The sequence below is a fragment of the Nyctereutes procyonoides genome, unplaced genomic scaffold (genome assembly GCF_905146905.1).
Source record: "Nyctereutes procyonoides isolate TBG_1078 unplaced genomic scaffold, NYPRO_anot_genome, whole genome shotgun sequence".
In the NCBI taxonomy this organism is placed as follows: Eukaryota; Metazoa; Chordata; class Mammalia; order Carnivora; family Canidae; genus Nyctereutes; species Nyctereutes procyonoides.
This window is the reverse complement of record NW_026575051.1, coordinates 39758622-39768989: the sequence shown is the minus strand read 5'-3', so window position 1 is coordinate 39768989 and position 10368 is coordinate 39758622. Positions and strand designations below refer to the sequence as shown.

The 10368-nt window shown below is 36.2% G+C and overlaps 1 pseudogene; it reads right to left on the bottom strand.

Moving 5' to 3' along the window:
- Positions 1 to 9848: 9848 nt before the first annotated feature.
- Positions 9849 to 9948, bottom strand: LOC129513178 (U6 spliceosomal RNA; annotated as a pseudogene).
- Between the last annotated feature and the right edge of the window lie 420 nt (positions 9949 to 10368).

Sequence of the window (10368 nt, the reverse complement as noted above, 5' to 3'; positions counted from 1 at the left end):
TGGCATAAGAATCAGGGTGCCAATTTCTGTCTGAATTTATAAGTAAGAAGCAATTACACTGTTGAAAGAGAAAAGATCAGGTAACATCAAAGGATGACATCAGGTTGAAATCTGCAATAACATTGCTAGATAATGAAAGCAGAAGTTTAGTTTTTGTAATGTAAAGAAATCTAGATGTGGATTTCTTCTGGGCATGGTATGACATTTGACATATTAAGACTCCAATATATTATGATCAGTGAATAATGGATTTGAGCTTGTCAGCATGTCCCCTATCTGGAAGAGGTCATGGAAATGCAAAGCAGAGTCTCTGAAAATGGAGGAGAAAGGTTATACAGGGTAGAATGGGTATTTTATAGCATTGGTTTTGTACAGCAAGAAAAGCATATAACTTGTAAGCATTTGGCAATTCCTCTGCTGGGATTGACTAAACAATCTTATGACTGAATAAAAAGGAGGCTGTGATAGAAGGAAAAGAACAACAGAACTGCCCCCAGACTAATTATTTACATAAATCACTCCTTTCTGGAATTTTTAAATAGCTCTTTTCCTATGATTAAGAGACAGAATACCCATTAGCTTTTTTTAAGCTGGCAACTAAAATTTGGCAACTAAATCTAAAGTTGTCAACTGAGGGATCCCTGAGTGGTTCAGCGGTTTGGTGTCTGCCTTTGGCCCAGTACATGATCCTGGAGCCCCGGGATCGAGTCCCGTGTCGGGCTCCCTGCGTGGAGCCTACTTCTCCCTCTGCCTGTGTCTCTGCCTCTCTGTGTCTCTCATGAATAAATGGGTAAAATCTTTAAAAAAAAAAAAAGTTGTCAACTAAAAACTTAAGTACAAATCTTTGACATTCATTCAAATATTAATGGTGTATATAATGATATTTACATGCTGTATTTGGACATAAATTATTAAAATTTTTTTAAATGCCAAGAGTGATGCTTAAAATGAGAGATTATTCTGATATTTGAATAAAATAATTATAATATCAAAAATTCAAATCAAATTTATAAAGCAAGTTGCCTATTACTGTCTATACACTCATATCTAAAAGTGGGGGGCCTAGAAGAGAATGGCATGATACATTCAAAGTATTAAAAGGGAAAAATCTGCAGCCAAGAATACCTGATAGCCAGCAAGGCTATTATCCAAATAGAGGGAGAGATAAAAGAATTTCTCAGACAAACAAAAATTAAAGGAGTTCATGACCACCAAACCGGCCATAGAAGAAATATTAAGGGGGACTCTTTGAGTGGAAAGGAGACCATATTGATAGTTTGTAAAGTAAAAAACACAAAAGCAGTAAAAGTAAGTGTTTCCATAAAAATCAGTCAAGGGATTCATGAAGTAAAAGGATGTAAGATATGACACCATATTCCTAAAATGTGGGGAGGGGGAGGAGTAAAGAATGGGTTTAAACTTAAGTGTCCAACAACTTAATGTAGACTGCTATATGCAGAAGTTGTTACAAAAAACCTAATGATAACCACAAACCAAAAACACTAAGAAATTTTTAAAGAATAAAGAGAAAGGAATACAAGTATGTCACTAAAGAAAGCCAACAAACCATGAAAGAAGGCAAGAGAATAAAGGATCAGAGAAAATCTATAGAAATGACCATAAAACAAGTAACAAAATGGCAGTAAATATATATCCATCAATAATTACTTTGAATGTAAGTGAACTAAATGCTCCAATCAAAAGACAGGCCAACAGAGTGAATAAAAAAAACAAGATCCATCTATATGCTGCCTACAAGGGACTCATTTCAGACCTAAAAACACATGCACATTGAAAGTGAAAGGATGTAGAAATGTTTATCACACAAATGGATGCCAAAAGAGAGCCAAGGTAGCAATGCTCATCTATCTATCTATCTATCTATCTATCTATCTATCTATCTATCAATCTATCTATCATCTATTTACATTTATTTATTTTAGAGAGAGAGAGAGAGTGAGTGAGCGAGCAAGAGTAGGTGAAGGGGCAATGGAAGAGTGAGAGAGAGGCAGAGAAGTAGACTCTCTACTGAGTGCAGTCTGATATGGATCTTGATCCCAGGATCCTGAGATCATGAACTGAGCTAAAACCAAGATGGAGGCTTAACTGACGAGCCACCCAGGTGCCCCCAAATAGAAAAACAAACACTGTAACAAGAGACAAAAAAGGACACAATCCAATGAGAGGTTATAATAATATAAATACTTATATGCCCCAAATGGGAGTACCCAAATACATAAAGCAGTTAATAAAAAAACATAAAAGAAATAATCAATAGTAATTCAAGAATAGTAGGGTACCTTACATCCCACTTACATTGGTGGATAGATCATCCAAACAGAAAATCAACAAAGTCAACCAGGAAATGGTAGCTCTGAATGACACACTGGACCAGATGAATTTAATAGCATATTCAGAATAGTCCATCCTAAAATAGCAGAATACACATTCATTTGAAGTGCACATGGTGGGATCCCTGGGTGGCGCAGCGGTTTGGCGCCTGCCTTTGGCCCAGGGCGCGATCCTGGAGACCCAGGATCGAATCCCACGTCGGGCTCCTGGGGCATGGAACCTGCTTCTCCCTCTGCCTGTGTCTCTGCCTCTCTCTCTCTGTGTGACTATCATAAATAAATAAAAATCTTAAAAAAAATGAAGTGCACATGGTACATTCTCCAGGATAGATCATCTATTAGCCCACAAAACAAGTCTCAACAAATTAAAAAAAAAACTCAAATTATACTGCATTCATCTCTTCTGACTACAACACTGAAACTAGAAATTAACCACAAGAAAAAGTATGCAAAGACCACAAATACATGGAAGTTAAACAACATGCTACTAAACAATGAATAGGTCAACCAAGAAATCAAAGAAGAAATAAAAAAATTACATGTAAACAAATGAAAATGAAAATACAACAATCTAAAGTCTTCAGGATGCAACCAAAGTGGTTCTAAGAGGGAAGTTTATAGTAATACAGGCCTACCTCAAGAAGCAAGAAAAATCTCAAATAAACAACCTACCATTACCCCTAAAGGAGCTATAAAAAGAAGAGTAATTAAAACCCAAACTCTAAAAAAGCAAGGAAATAATAAAGATTAGAGCAGAGATAAATGATATAGAAACCAAACAAAACAAAACAAAACAAAACAAAAAAAAAACAACACACACACACGAAAGAACAGATAAATGAAACCAAGATCTGTTTTTTTGAAAAGATTAACAAAATCAATATACCTCTAGCAAGATTCATTACAAAAAAGGAGACATGACCCAAATAAATAACATTACTAATGAAAGTGGAGAAATAACAACTAACGCCTCAGAAATACAAACATTTTTAACGGAATATTTATGAAAACCTATATGCCAGCAAATTTTCAACTTAGAAGAAATGGATAAATTCCTAGAAACATATAACCTACTGAAACTGAATCAGGAAGAAATAGAAAATTTGAACAGAGTGATTACTAGCAACAACATTGAATCAGTAATCAAAAAACTCCCCCAAAATAAAAGTCCAGGATCAGACAGACAGCTTCACTGGTGATTTCTACCATATGTTTAAGGGAGTGTTAAGACCCATACTTAAAAAAAAAAAAAAGACCCATTCTTTTCAAACTATTGCAAGAAATACAAGGGAAGGAAAACTTCAAAATTCATTTTATGAGATGATTATTACCCTGATACCCAAACCAGATAAACCACAAAAAAAGAGAGCTACAGGCCAATATCTCTCATGAATGAAGATGCAAAAATCCTCCACAAAATATAAGTAAGTCAAACCCAACAATATATATTAAAAAATAATGCACCACAACCAAGTGGGATTTATACCTAAGTTGCAAGAGTGATTTAATATTCACAAATCAATCAATATGATACATCACATTAATAAAAGGAAGGATAAGAGCCATATATGGCTATTTCAGTTGATGCAGAAAAAGCATTTGATGAAGTACAACATCAATTCATGATAAAAACCTTCAACAAAGGAGGTCTAGAGGGACCATACCTCAACAGTAACAAAGTCCTTATGTGAAAAACGCACAGCCAACATCATACCTAAAAACCACAGTTTTTCTCCTAAGGTCAGGAACAACAGAAGGATGTCCCCTCTCACCACTTTTATTCAGCACAGTACTGGAAGTCCTAGACACAGAAATCAGACAAGAAAAAGGAATAAAAGGCATCTAAATTAGTAAGAAAGAAGGAAAACTTTCACTATTTGCAAATGACATGATACTGTATATAGAAAACCCTAAATACAGCACCAAAAACCTACTAGAACTGATAGATGAATTTGGTAATGTTGCAGGATACAAAATCAATGTACAAAAATTCTGTTACATTACTATACACTAACAATGAAACAGCAGAAAGAGAAATTAGGAAAACAATCCCATCTACAACTGCACCAAAAACAGTAAAACACCTAGGAATAAATAAACTTAACCAAAGAGGTGAAAGACCTATACTCTGAAAACTAAAACAGTGATGAAAGAAAATTAAATCTCAAATGGAAAGACATTTCCTGCTCATGTATTGGAAGAGCAAATATTATTAAAATGTCTATATTATCCAAAGCGGTCTACAGATTTCATGCAATCCCTATCAGAATACCAATGGCAATTTTCACAGAACTACTAGAACAAATAATCCTAAAATTTGTATGGATCTGCAAAGACCAAAGAAGTGTTAAGCCAAAGAAGTCTTAACAAAACAAAACAAACAAACAACAACAGAAAAACAAAGCTAGAGGTATCAGGTACCAGATTTCAAGTTATATTGCAAAAGCAGAAAGCAGTAGTAATTAAACAGTATGATATTGGCATAGAAATAGACACATAGATCAGTGTAATAGAACAAAAACCCAGAAATAAACCCATAATTAGATGGTCAATTAATCTTCAACAAAGGAGGAATGAATATACAATGAGAAAAAGTCTCCTCAACAAATGGTGCTGGGAAAACTGGACAGTTACATGGAAAAGAATGAAACTGGACCACTCTCTTCACCATTAAAAAAAATAAACTCAAAATGGATTAAAGACCTAAATATAAGACAGGAAGTCATCAAAATCTTTGAAGAGACCACCAGCAGTAATCTTTCTGACATCAGCCTTAGCAACGTTTTTCTAGATATGTCTCCCGAGGCAAGGAAAATAAAAGCAAAAATAAACTATTATTATTTGAACCACATTAAAATAAAAAGATTTAGCAAAGCAAAGGAAACTATCAAGAAAACTAAAAGACAACCTACTGAATGAGTGAAGATATTTGCAAATGGTGTATCTGATAAAGGGTTAGTATCCAAAATACATAGAGAATTTATACAACTCAACATAAAAAAAAACTCAAATAATCCAATAAGGAATGGGCAAAAGACATGAACAGACATTTCTTCAAAGAAGACATACAGATGACTAATAAACACATGAAAAGATAATCAGCATCAATAATAATTGGGGAAATGCAAATCAAAACTATAATGAGATACCACCTCATGTCTATCTGAATGGCTAAAATAAAAAAATATATAAGAAATCACAAACATTAGTGAGGATGTAGAGAAAAATGACTGTGGGAATGCAAACTATTGCCACCACTTTGGAAGACAGTATGGAGTTTCCTCATAAAATTAAAAATAGAACTACCCTATGATCCAGTAATTTACCTCCTGAGCATACAAAAATACTAATTCAAGTGGATACATGCACCCTTATGTTTGTTGCAGCAATATTCAGAATTGTCAAACTATGAAGCAGCCTAAGTGTCCATCAATATGTGAATGGATATATATATATATATATATATATATATATATATATATAGTCTTGCCATTTGCAGCAACATGGATAGAGCTAGAGTATAATGCTTAGTGAAATAAGTCAGTCAGAGAAAGACAAATACCATATGATTTCACTCGTGTGAAATTTAAGAAACATGTGTGAACATAAGGGGAAAAAAGAGAGAGAGGCAGACCATAAAATAGACTTTTTCCGGGTGGGGGTAAAGGGATAAGGAAGGAGAAAGAAAATCTTAAGCAGGCTCCAAGCCCAATGTAGAGCCCAATGCAGGGCTCAGTCTCATGACCCTGAGGTCATGACCTGAGCTGAAATCAAGAGTTGGACACTGAAGTGACTGAGCCGCTCAGGCACCCCAAGACTCTTAACTCATAGAGAACAAGCTGAGAGTTGTTGGAGGGAGTTGGATGGGGGATGGATTAAATGGGTGAAGGGTATTAAGGAGGGCACCTGTTGTGATGAGCAGTGGGTATTGTATGTAAGTGATGAATCACTAAATTCTACTCCTGAAACTAATATTACACTACATGTTAACTAATTAGAATTTAAATAAAAAAACTTGAAACAAAAACGAAACACAATAAATAAGCAAAAGAAAAAAGAGACAAACCAAGAAATGGACTGCTAATTATAGAGAACAAACTGATGGTTACCAGAGAGGAGGTGGGTGGGTGGATGGGGGAAATATAGGATGAGGATTAAAGAGTACACTTATCATGATGAAATAAAGTTAAATTAAATTTAAAAAAAATAAAAAGGTGAGGCCAGAGATGGCAGTACTTTTTAAGAAGTTTTATAAAATGTGTGAATTTCACACAGTGTTGGTCAACAGAGAGGGCTGTTGAATAGGCTAGGAATTTGCAAGGACACATGCTGACTCATATAAATGTTCGCCAAGTCACACCCTCACATGTTTAATCTCGTGTTGGTCATTAGTGTGGAGAGTCTCTACCCTATGAATGTTTGTGTTTTTTTGTTTTGTTTTGTTTTAATATATTTTTTTAATTTTTATTTATTTATGATAGTCACACACACACAGAGAGAGAGAGAGAGGGGCAGAGACACAGGCAGAGGGAGAAGCAGGCTCCATGCACCGGGAGCCCGACGTGGGATTCGATCCCGGGTCTCCAGGATCGCGCCCTGGGCCAAAGGCAGGCGCTAAACCGCTGCGCCACCCAGGGATCCCCTGAATGTTTGTGTTTATATCACCTCTACGAACATCACCTGTGGAATCAATTGCTTCTTCTTTAGTATTTCCACTTATCCATTCTGGCCTGTATTTTAGTATATATATAGTATATATATATTTGTCTGCCCCTACCATAGATGTAAGTTCCAAGGTAGGAAGTTTTGCTCCAATTTTTATCACTTATTCCTGGTAGCAACTAACATATGCTGTAATACTAGATACCTATTTGTTGGAAAAATAAACATAAAAGGACATTATACAATTAATCAATTGGATAAAATCGCACTGAAATCATATGAGGTTCTGATTGGAAGTGATTCTCTTGTCATTCTGCTCATGAGATGATATTTAGTATGCCAGTAGGTATAGATGGTACTATGCTGATTTGCTGAAACTAATTAGTATATCAATTCCATTTTAATTTTGTGAGATGCATCCAAGATATATATTAACCCATAATTGGAATTAAATTCTCGTAATATTTTATTAAGAAGCATGTCAAACTCACATCTCAGTTTAAATGAGAGAGTTTCATGGTCTTGCAAGTCGACTTGCTCAGAACTCTCCTAAATCTTGGCAGGACAGTGCAAAGAGGGCATTCCAGTATTGAGACAGGACAACTCAGAAATGTGAAAGTTTTCATTTTGAACTAATTGCATGTGTCTTTTGACAGGTAGGCATATATAATGCTGATGTTTTGAGGAATCCAAATGTAAGAATAATCTGAAAAGGAAACAGTAATTTAGGTTTTTTCCAACTAAATACTCCTCCATTTATCAACATTAATGTATCCTTTGTCATCCCTATTTACTGATAGTAGAGTTCCAGAAAATAGAACATAAATTATTTCCTTAAACCCATTGACTTTTACCTTCACTGAACTTCAGCTCTCTGATAACATAAAGCCATCTATTTTCAGTGATGCCTCTCCATCAGCAAAACCATACATCATCTGAAATTATACCTCATCATTTTGAGTTATGCTTCACCATTTGGGGTTATGCTACTTCTACAATGGCAAACTCTGGAATATAGTGATAGATAATTTATCAAGTAGATACTATATTGGAGACCCTGACCTAAATAGTTTACATGTAGTCATTTATGGGTTCTCAAAAACAGTCCTAATTACACCAGCTCCACAGTTAGTGAGGTAGAGCTAGGATTTGGCCCCTGAAAGTCTGGCTTCAGGACATGTATGTATTGCCTATCAACAAAATATCCTCATTTGATTTAAACTCCCTGACTGCTACTTCTCCCAGCTCTTTGCTTTTCTTGAATGTAGCCTTCAGTATGTCATCCAGCAACTTGGTTCTTCTTTCTTTCTAATCCTTTCCCATTCTATCACCCAACATGGATTCAGTGGTCATCCAATGCCACTGCACTCTTGCTGTTACCCAGAAGTTTCTGCCTAGACCTTTTATCCCCCACCCCTTGCCCCAAATCTAGGCAACCAGTCAATCACTTCATCAGTTCTCCTTCTTAGGATCTAACACTTGGTCATAAAATTACATTGAGTAAATGCATTAAAAATTCAAGCTCTCTAGCCCTGTGTAGGTTCTTGCTATTACTTATTAGTGAACTGTTAATTCAGTCCCTTGACAATTCTCTATTACCTCTTTAGGTCAAATATACCTAAACTTTTCCATATTTGTTAAGTCCTCAATGTCTTCAGGACCTAGCTCACATTTAGCAGATAAACTTCTTATTTTACTGAGAGATTTGTGTATACTTCTCTTTTTCACCCTCACATTTTTTCTGTTTAATTCTAACCCTCCTTTTTTTAAGAGAAGGAGAGAGATAATCCCAAGCAGGCTCCACATCCACTGTGGAGCCCAAAGTGGTGGGGCTCAATCTCACAACCCTGAGATCATGACCTGAGCCAAAATCAAGAGTCAGATGCTCAAATGACTGAGCCACCCAGGGGCCCATTAGTTTCCCTTTTTATCCCTAGGCTTAGAAGAAGAAAGATTCTTCCATTTTAAGGTTGACTTCTTTATCTATACTTTTGGTCTATTCCCATATAGGCTCTTCCAGGAAGTTGTCAGTTACACCCCTGATTTTCTACCTTCCAACTGTCTGTTCTTACTAATTTTTCCCTCTCAGCAAATTAACTCATTTGAGTAATCTTTACTTTAGGAATAAAGCAGAGTAGAACAATTCTATACTTTGATCCTTTACATTTTAATTTACCTGTCTCATCTCCAGCCCTTGTTTCTCTGACTTTCTTGAAAGAGTAGCTTACCTTCACTGACTTTTCTTAATATCATTCCTATGGATAATATTCCATGAAGCCTAGGATAATTAGCCTAAGGTATTCACTTCGTATCCTCTTTCCTCATTCTGATCCCTGTTTAGCCTTCTAAAAGTGAGAATCTTCCTCCTTGGTTGTAGAAAGCACTAACTCATCCTACTGCTCCAGATGCATGGGAGAAGAGAGACTAGAAAATGAGAGCACTAAACAATCCTAAAGAAAAGATCATAAAAGGAATCTCTAAATGTAGGCTGTTTACAAAGAAGTAAGAACTTTTAACATCCCTAAAGCCTTTCTGTTAGCACTGAGGACCTCCTGTATTTTGGTCTTAACACTGAGTGATGAAGGAAATGAGACCTTGAACCCGTCTTTAGAAGGGAGAGTGCCACTGGTTTTTAGGTTGTTCCAAAGCTAACAAGTCCGAGGCAATAATGGATCATTTGCTCAGGAGTCCATCTGACTACCTGATGGCTGATTTGAAATTATACCAGTTTCCAGGGCTTCTACTGGCTAGGCCAATGTATCTGAAACAGTATGGATAAGTAGTCCATCTGGAACTCCGAAGGATATAGGTGTGGGTGAAAAGACTGGCAAAGGCCAAAATTCATAATCTTTATTTGCATGTCATCCTTGTGCAGAGGCTGTGCTAGTTTTCTCTGTATTGTTCCAATCTTTGCATATGTATTGCTGAAGAAAGCACATAATTATTATCTTTAATTTTATGTGTTTATTAGAGCTCTCATTTTACTTCAGACCCCTTGCCTTTTTTGGGACAGCTCTGAGGTATAACTCATCCTTTGAGTTCTCCTTGCAAACAGGCTGAAGCTGGATTAAATCCTGCATGAGGTTAAATTCACTTCATATAACAGACATTCATGCATTACTTTTAGAATTGGTTTTAAAAGCCCAGGCATTTGGGACACCTGGGTGGCTCAGTGGTTGAGCATCTGCCTTTGGCTCAGGGCATGATCCTGAGGTCCTGGGATCAAGTCTGCATCGGGCTCCCCGTGGGGAGCCTGCTTCTCCCTCTGCTGCTGTCTCTGCCTCTCTCTATGTGTCTCTCCTGCAACACATGTCTCTAAATCTTAAAAAAGAAAACCAAACCAGGAATTTATCAT